This window comes from Prionailurus bengalensis, chromosome E1 (genome assembly GCF_016509475.1).
Source record: "Prionailurus bengalensis isolate Pbe53 chromosome E1, Fcat_Pben_1.1_paternal_pri, whole genome shotgun sequence".
Lineage (NCBI taxonomy): Eukaryota > Metazoa > Chordata > Mammalia > Carnivora > Felidae > Prionailurus > Prionailurus bengalensis.
In genome coordinates this window covers 5,003,221-5,010,574 of record NC_057347.1, presented here as the reverse complement: position 1 = coordinate 5,010,574, position 7,354 = coordinate 5,003,221, and positions in this window count along the sequence as shown.

Below are 7,354 nucleotides of genomic sequence, written 5' to 3'. Positions count from 1 at the left end.
CCAACTGCATCCTTTATAATAAACTGGTAAATGAAAGTAAAGTGTTTCTGTGAGCTCTGTGACCTGTTCTAACAAATTTTGAACCCAAGGAGGGTGCCATGAGAACCCACCATTTATAACTGGTTGGGCAGAGGTATGAGAGGCCTAAGACTGCCATCTAAAGTGGGGACCGTCTAGTGGGACCCAACTCTTAAATCTATGGAATCTGACACTAACTTCAGGTTAGTCCTCAGGGTCAGGATTGAATTGAATTGCTAGACACCCAGTTGGGTAGATTGGTTATTGGTGTTGGAAATCAGCTCAGGGGGTAGCTCAAAAGTTAAGTTTAATCTGCACGATCCCAGGGGTAATTTATACACTTGCCCTGAATCCCACGGTTGATTCAGAAGTATTTTGAGCTAAGTTACCAGGCGCTATAGTGATAGCTAAGGAACTTGCAAGCATGGGCTGAAGTTGTCGGCAGTGTTGTTATGTAATATCTTTCCTCTGCTTCTCTAAGGTTATTCTTTAGGTGGGGGAATTTGTGGAAACTGACGGGTGAGCTGAATTTCACAGCCGAGTTGGTACAGGGAGGATAAGACAAAGCACCTACAAGCCGATCACTAAGCTGCATTAATTCTGCTGAAGCATCTCCTGGAGCCTGGGGCAGGTGGGGCGGGGGAGGGGCGGGGAGGGGGGGAGCGTTGAGAGTTTGGACCACGAGATTATAAACCACACCTACAGCAGAAACACAGCTAATAGCAGAAATCGTAAGGAGGGCTTTGAATTTCCACAGCATTCTAGAATAAGCTTACCTGGATCTCAAGAAGCAAGGAGACCCAAGGACATGTTAGGACTTTGAAAGGCACTAGCCATTTTCATGTTTGGACACTTCTGATCTTACATCGTATTAAACTATGCCCACATGGAACATAATTCATACATAATGATGTGCGTGTCGAGTTGTGTTTTAGTAGACTCAATGATTTAATGCTACCTTGGCAAAGACTTAATTAATCTTTTCTTTCTATGTTTGGGAGACGCTGTTTTAAACCCCAACAATTTCTGTGAACCTCGCGGGGTCCTGACAGGGAGTGGGGCGGGAGGGGAGGAGGCCCTGGACATGCATCTAAAATGCTGAATCCACCCGTCCACCTGGATGGGAAGAGACAGTGTGCAAAAGTTGACAGCTTGGTAAATGCAGGGGTCAGACGCCAAGGTTGCATCCTCTGTAACGTTAGGGTCGGGGAAAACAGCACATCATAGCTGTGTGATTTTTATCCTTATTCTTAGGACAGGGGTCCAGGATGCTACAAACACTGGCTGAAACTGTGTCATCCGTTTTGAGAATCTCACCAGGGAGGACAGCTTGAGTCCAACAGGACCACCGAGAAATTAGTGCAAAAGGACACCTGAATGTCAATGAAAACCAGCAACTGGCTTTTGCGGGACAGGATGGGGACTTTATGGACTAAACAGGAAACGTCCATCCTTTGGGGGCGTAATCCATTGCACCAGTCCCCTCAAAGACCTTGGTGAGAGGATTCTCAGCAAAACAAATGACCTCATTAATTAAATGGGTTAATACTCTCCCCATGCTTTCCTTAATTGCTATTCTGACTTTCAGGAGAAGCATTTTCAAGGCAAATTGAGCACCCACAGTCCCCTGGAGCCAATGTCATCACGATAAGCCCTGTATGCTTTGCAAGCCATTACCAAGGTAACTGTAGGATGCGCGTGCCCCCACCTCCTAAGGGTCCGTGTGGGAAGCCAATTCCTAAGGGCCCCACCCAACTGGCTTTGTCTTCCAGCCCAGCCAGAAAGCCAAGAAATCCCTTCATCATCATCTTCTCCCTACAGAAGACATTTTCTTCTAACTTGAAGACATGCTCTGTTTCCATTTTATTCATGGAGCACATAGCATTTCAATACCTTTGATTCTCTTGAAAGCACAAGAGAGGAAGCAGTAAACAGAACAGTCCAAGATCATGCCCCCCGCAGGGCTTATATTGCGTTTGGTGAGTTTCTTCTACCATCTCGATTGAGTGTTGTTTGTTTGTATGAGAAAGGGGTCCCTTTTCTGTCATATGCTGCCCAGTGAGCCTGAGGACAGGGACCTTTTTCTCATTCAAATTTATTTTTCCGATGCCCAGGACAATAACCGGTGCATAGAAGTTGCATCAGTTAGGAAGTGAAGCGGAGTATAAGTAACGGGGACCTCTCCCCTCCACTCCCCAACACCCTGGTTTACATCAGATGATGGTTCCTTTTTTTTCCCCATGATTTAGTCCACAAGTAGGAAGTGCCAGGTTGTCGTAGAGATTCCACAATGTCATCAATGTCTAAGCTCCTTTTGTACCTGTTCCAATCCCTTCGCTGCTCCAAGAGCTCTTTCTTGCCATCCTCAAGACTTCCTTGCTGCCCCCCGATGGCCACTGCAGCAATGACAGTCTCGCTCATGGTCCAGACAGTCGGAAAGAGGAAGGTGAAGGGCAGAGGAACCAAGCGTGCCCATCCTTGAAGAAGATCTCCTGGAAGGCCTGTGCTGTGTCTTTACCACATCTCATTACCCCGAACTATGTCTCAGGGAGACCCCTTGCTTTAAGCGTGTGGTAATTTTAAAATATGTCCATGACTTCTTGAATAAACCACCTTTTGAGAAGCGAAGCCTAGTTTCTCTCTCTTTGCACGTGTGCTATACTTAAGGACTTGTTTATAATAAATAGAAAGTGGCAGAAATGATGGTGTGCGATTTGTGAGAGTAGGTCATAAGTGGTATCATGGCTTCTCTCTGGGATCACCCATTCTTGGGTGTTGTGTTGGGTCTTACCATGTTGTGGGGACAGGCAGGGGGCCCTAAGGAGAGGCTCACGTGGAGAGGAACTGAGGCTCCCTGCCAACGACCAGCATTCACCCCCACTGGTCCTTCGGAACTAGGAGTGGAGCCACTTTGGAAGCATACCTTCTAGCCTCAGGCAAGCCTGCACATGACTTGTGGACACCTTGCCACAACTTAACTTTGCCCTGGCCAGCCTGTTGACCACAACTTCAGGAGTAGCCCTGAGCCAGAAGTGCCCAGCGAAGCTATTCCCAAATTCTCGACTCACAGAAACCTTGGGTGATAATAACTTTTTATTGTGCTACTCTGCTAAGTTTGGGGATGCTTTGTTACATAGCAATAGATACCTAATACAGAGGGATCCTATGAAACATGGACTTGGGTCAGCCCTGGCAGAGGCTGCTATTTTTCCACCAAAGTCTACTTACCACCTCTTTGAACACATGGCTAGACTACGTGTCTCATTCTTTCTTGCACTTAAATGTGGCCACGTGATAAGTGCCATCCAATGGAATATAAAAGGAGGTGATATATACCACTTCTTGGGTTGGCCAACAAACTTACATTTGCTCTTCCTACATTTTCTTCTTCCAAACGATTTTCCTTCTAATGGCTCATTGCAGACAATAATGACACAGCCCTGAGAGACAGCACAGCCACGAGACGGGAGGAGCCTGGGGCCCCGAGGACCCATGTAGAAAAAAATTGCCACGACAAGCTAAGTACCTGTCAATTATTCTTTTCAGAGCATGAAAAAAACTTCTATTATGCTTAGCCACTGAAATTTTAAAATCTTGGTTTTTTTCCCAGTCGAGACTGTATTCTACCAAATACAGAAATATTTCTGCCCAAACGCAACTGCAATTGTTACAAAAGAAGAGGGGCTAGTGGGTAGACCCTAGAAGTCTTTGGCACAGGAATAGTCTATAAACAACTCCCCTAATGGATGAATATATGCAATGTCCACTGGCCTGTGTACCGAAGGAGGTCTGTCTCTGAGGCCGTTTAAGCTACACAGAGGTGGGGGAGGGGGACGGCATGATTGCCTGATCCCAGAGTCCCTACACCCTCGCCCCCACTATTAGGAACTCCTTGATGGAAACAGGGCATCCTGTGTCCTTCAACAAGCCATCTGGAACCAGACATGTCAAAAATATTGTGGGGCAACTCTTGACCTCACTGGACTTGGAGTCCCCTCTCACCAGTTTGAGAGTTTCCATCGGGTTGGAACCCTGGCTTTGAGGTCAATGTCCCAGAAAGGGAAAGAGGGGGTACTGGAGCTTTAGAGGACCACGCTTACCTCATTACCACTCCCAGAGGCACCAAACACTGTAGTTAACTCAGGCTATCTCTACCCCGGCGTGTCCCCAGCCTTCCAAGAATCCTATGATCTGCCTTTGCCTGAACTTACCTCTTCCCCAAGCGTACCTGGGAATATATCCTACCTTTCCCTCACTAGAACATTGCCACCACTGTATTGTTATCCTGAAACGCACACAGGGCTGCCTAAGGAAGGCCATCTTTCTGATAGTTCCTTCATTCATACATGGAAGCTAGCATTTGTTAAGACTCTGTTATGGCTTTATCCCAGCTTACAAGGTCCAGCCAGGTCTGACCCTGCTTGCAATTGCAGTCTCATCATGAGTCACTCTTGAGTCAGCCCCGCCCCCCACCCTCTGCTCTCCTACTACCTACCCCTCAAAGGAGTCAGGCTCCTCCAGGCTCTGGATTTTGGCATATGGTGTCCTCTCAGCCTGCAGGTCTGTACTGAAATGTTTCATTGTTAGGAGAGCTTCCTTGATCCCCCATAATAGGTCAGGCTCCTCCATGGCATAGCCTCATGGCTCTTGTACTTCTCCTTTCTAGTCTTTATTACAATGAAGTAACCCATTCAATGCCTACCATTCTTCTAAATGCTTGCAGGGAGCAGGGGCTACACATGTTTCTGGTCTACCATGGAACAGAAGCATCTTGGAGCCTGGAGAAGAGCAGGTAGTGAGGAAGCACTCTTTGAGTGAATTCATGTGCTACAGGTAGGGGAAGTGGGGGTGGAATCTTTCACCGCCCATGCCCTTGAGGAGTTAAACCGACTAGGGGAAAAAGAACACTTGTGGACAAATTAGTGCAATAAAGTGTGACATTGGATGAACTTCATCCCTAGACTGGGCTTAAAAAGAAAATTGTATTATAACTAAAGTAATGCAACAATGCCGTCTTCAGGAAGCCTTTCTCATATGCCACTAAAAGGGAAGAGAAATGCCCTTGTTCATTATAATTATACACTTCCCCCTTCCCCATCCCAAAATATACTTAGAGATAATCGCAGGGGTCTAATGAAGGTGCTTTATTAATTTTTAGTGATAGAACCTGCTTGTACAATTTACCAGCCCCGTTTGTTCCTGGTGGTGGAATCCGTAAGAAATCATGGTGCAGATCCTTATTTGGGGAAAGAATCAGCAAAGAGAGACCTCTACACGGTATTTAGAAAGAACATCATTTTCCTGAGGGAATGAGTTAATAGAATGTTTTGGTTGTGTCATCTGGTGGCTTGGTGAAGCCTGTCCCTGCCACTGCACTGCAGGACTCCGGAACTCATTTCTTTCCACTGCAAATTACAGAAATGCCCTTTTCAGTGGATTAAACAAGGACATAGATAATCTCACACAAGAAGTCCAGAGGTAAATTGGCTTCAGGCCAATTTCAGTGGAGGATCTGGCCTCTACTCCACTTCTCTGCAAGTCTCTGGGCTCTGCCCAACACCAGGTGTCACTTCTTCCTTGGCCAAACTCCTTCTGTGGTCCCTGCCCGAGCCTCACCCCCATGGCACTTCGGAGACTCACCAAGGTCTAAGATCTTTCCGTGGCTAAGGTCCCAGTCCACAGCTTTTTTTTTGAAAGAGCTTAACACTGTTCCTTTTGCAAATATAATGCTGTGTTAATCTCAGAGTAGCAGGAATCGAGAGTCACTGCAATATTCCCCTCTATTGATGTGGTCCACTCTCCATGTGATGTGTTCGCTGTCGTTCTTGGCTAGAACCCATCTTGGCTGAGGTTCTTGGGCCCTGCCTATGGAAAAGCCAGGCTAGACTGGTGCACAGATGAGAATAAAAGGGTATGCCACACGAATGACACAGTCAAGAAAACAAGCCTTAAGAAGAGAGAAGCTTTCCCCGCCAACAACTGCGTTACCCCACCACCCTACACCCAACAGAGGAAGAGGATTCCCTGAGTTGAGAGGAAGGAAGAGAAGCAGAAAGTATATTCGTCTACTCAGGCTACCGTAACAAAGTACCATGACTGGGGGGCTCAAACAACAGAAATTTACTTTCTCACGGTTCTGGAGCCTGGAAGTCTAAGGTTAAGGTGCCAGCAGGAATGGTTTCTTCTGGAAGCGTCTCTCCCTGGCTTGCATATGACTGCCTTCTGTCTGTGTCCTCACATGGTCTTTCGTCTGTGTGCACGTGTTCCTGGTGTCTCCTCTTCTTCTACTGGGTTAGGGCCCCACGCTTATGACTGCATTTATCCCTATCTCCAATACAATCACATCGGGGGTTAGGGCTTCAACATAAGAACTTGGGGTTTGGCGGGGGGGCGGGGGGGGGGTGGAGACGCAATTCAGTCCGTAACATGGGACAAGGGAAGAAAACACAGACACGATTTCCAGAGACAGGGAGCCTGCACCCCACTGCCTGGCCTGAGAACCATACTGATGAAAACCTCAGCTATATTTGGGAGGAAATACAGCCGGCGAGACTGAAGTCCTTTCTCCACATGGAGCTCCAGAAAAAGGGGTAGGGGGTGACCAGATGGTGACGAGAGGCGGCTGTTTGTATATCTAGAGAAATATCACCTTGTATGGCTGCTGGGCAATTTTTTTTGCCCCCACCCCTGGGTAATGAGGAAGCAAGAGGGTTTCTGAGGATCCAAGAGTGACACAGAAGTAGAAGTGAGGTCCTCAAACCCATCAAGGCCATGAAGGTGAAACCAGTAGAGGCTTAGCAGTGACCTGCTTAGAAGAAGCATGTGTGGATGGCTTGAAGGTCAGATGCTCCTTCTCCAAGCTCCGGCATCCCCCAAACTCACAACAACCCTCCCCCAAAAGTGGAGAGGAAAACCGGATCGACTGATATTAAGTTTCTGTCACTCAAGCACAATGGTGGCTCAAGAGAGAAGTCAAATTGTAATTAAAAAAAATAAATGAAAGGATGATGACAGTTCTGGCTTCCGTGAGTGGACTGATATCCAAGCCCACACCAGTGGGTCAGGTGCAGGGCACAGACAGCCCTCCATACCCTGCCAGGGAAGGTGCACGTTAGCCAGGGGGGGGCAGTGGAAAATCACGGGGGGCCGTTGTCCATCACTTAAGAACACACACTTCCTCGAAAGACGGAGAAGACCCGCTGCACCCTGGAAGAAAAATCTTAGCAAGTCACATATCCAACCAAAGACTTGTATCCAGAACGTATAAAGAAACCTCCAAACTCGACAATGAGAAGCCACACTATCCAATGTAAAACTGGGCAAAGACAGCCACAGC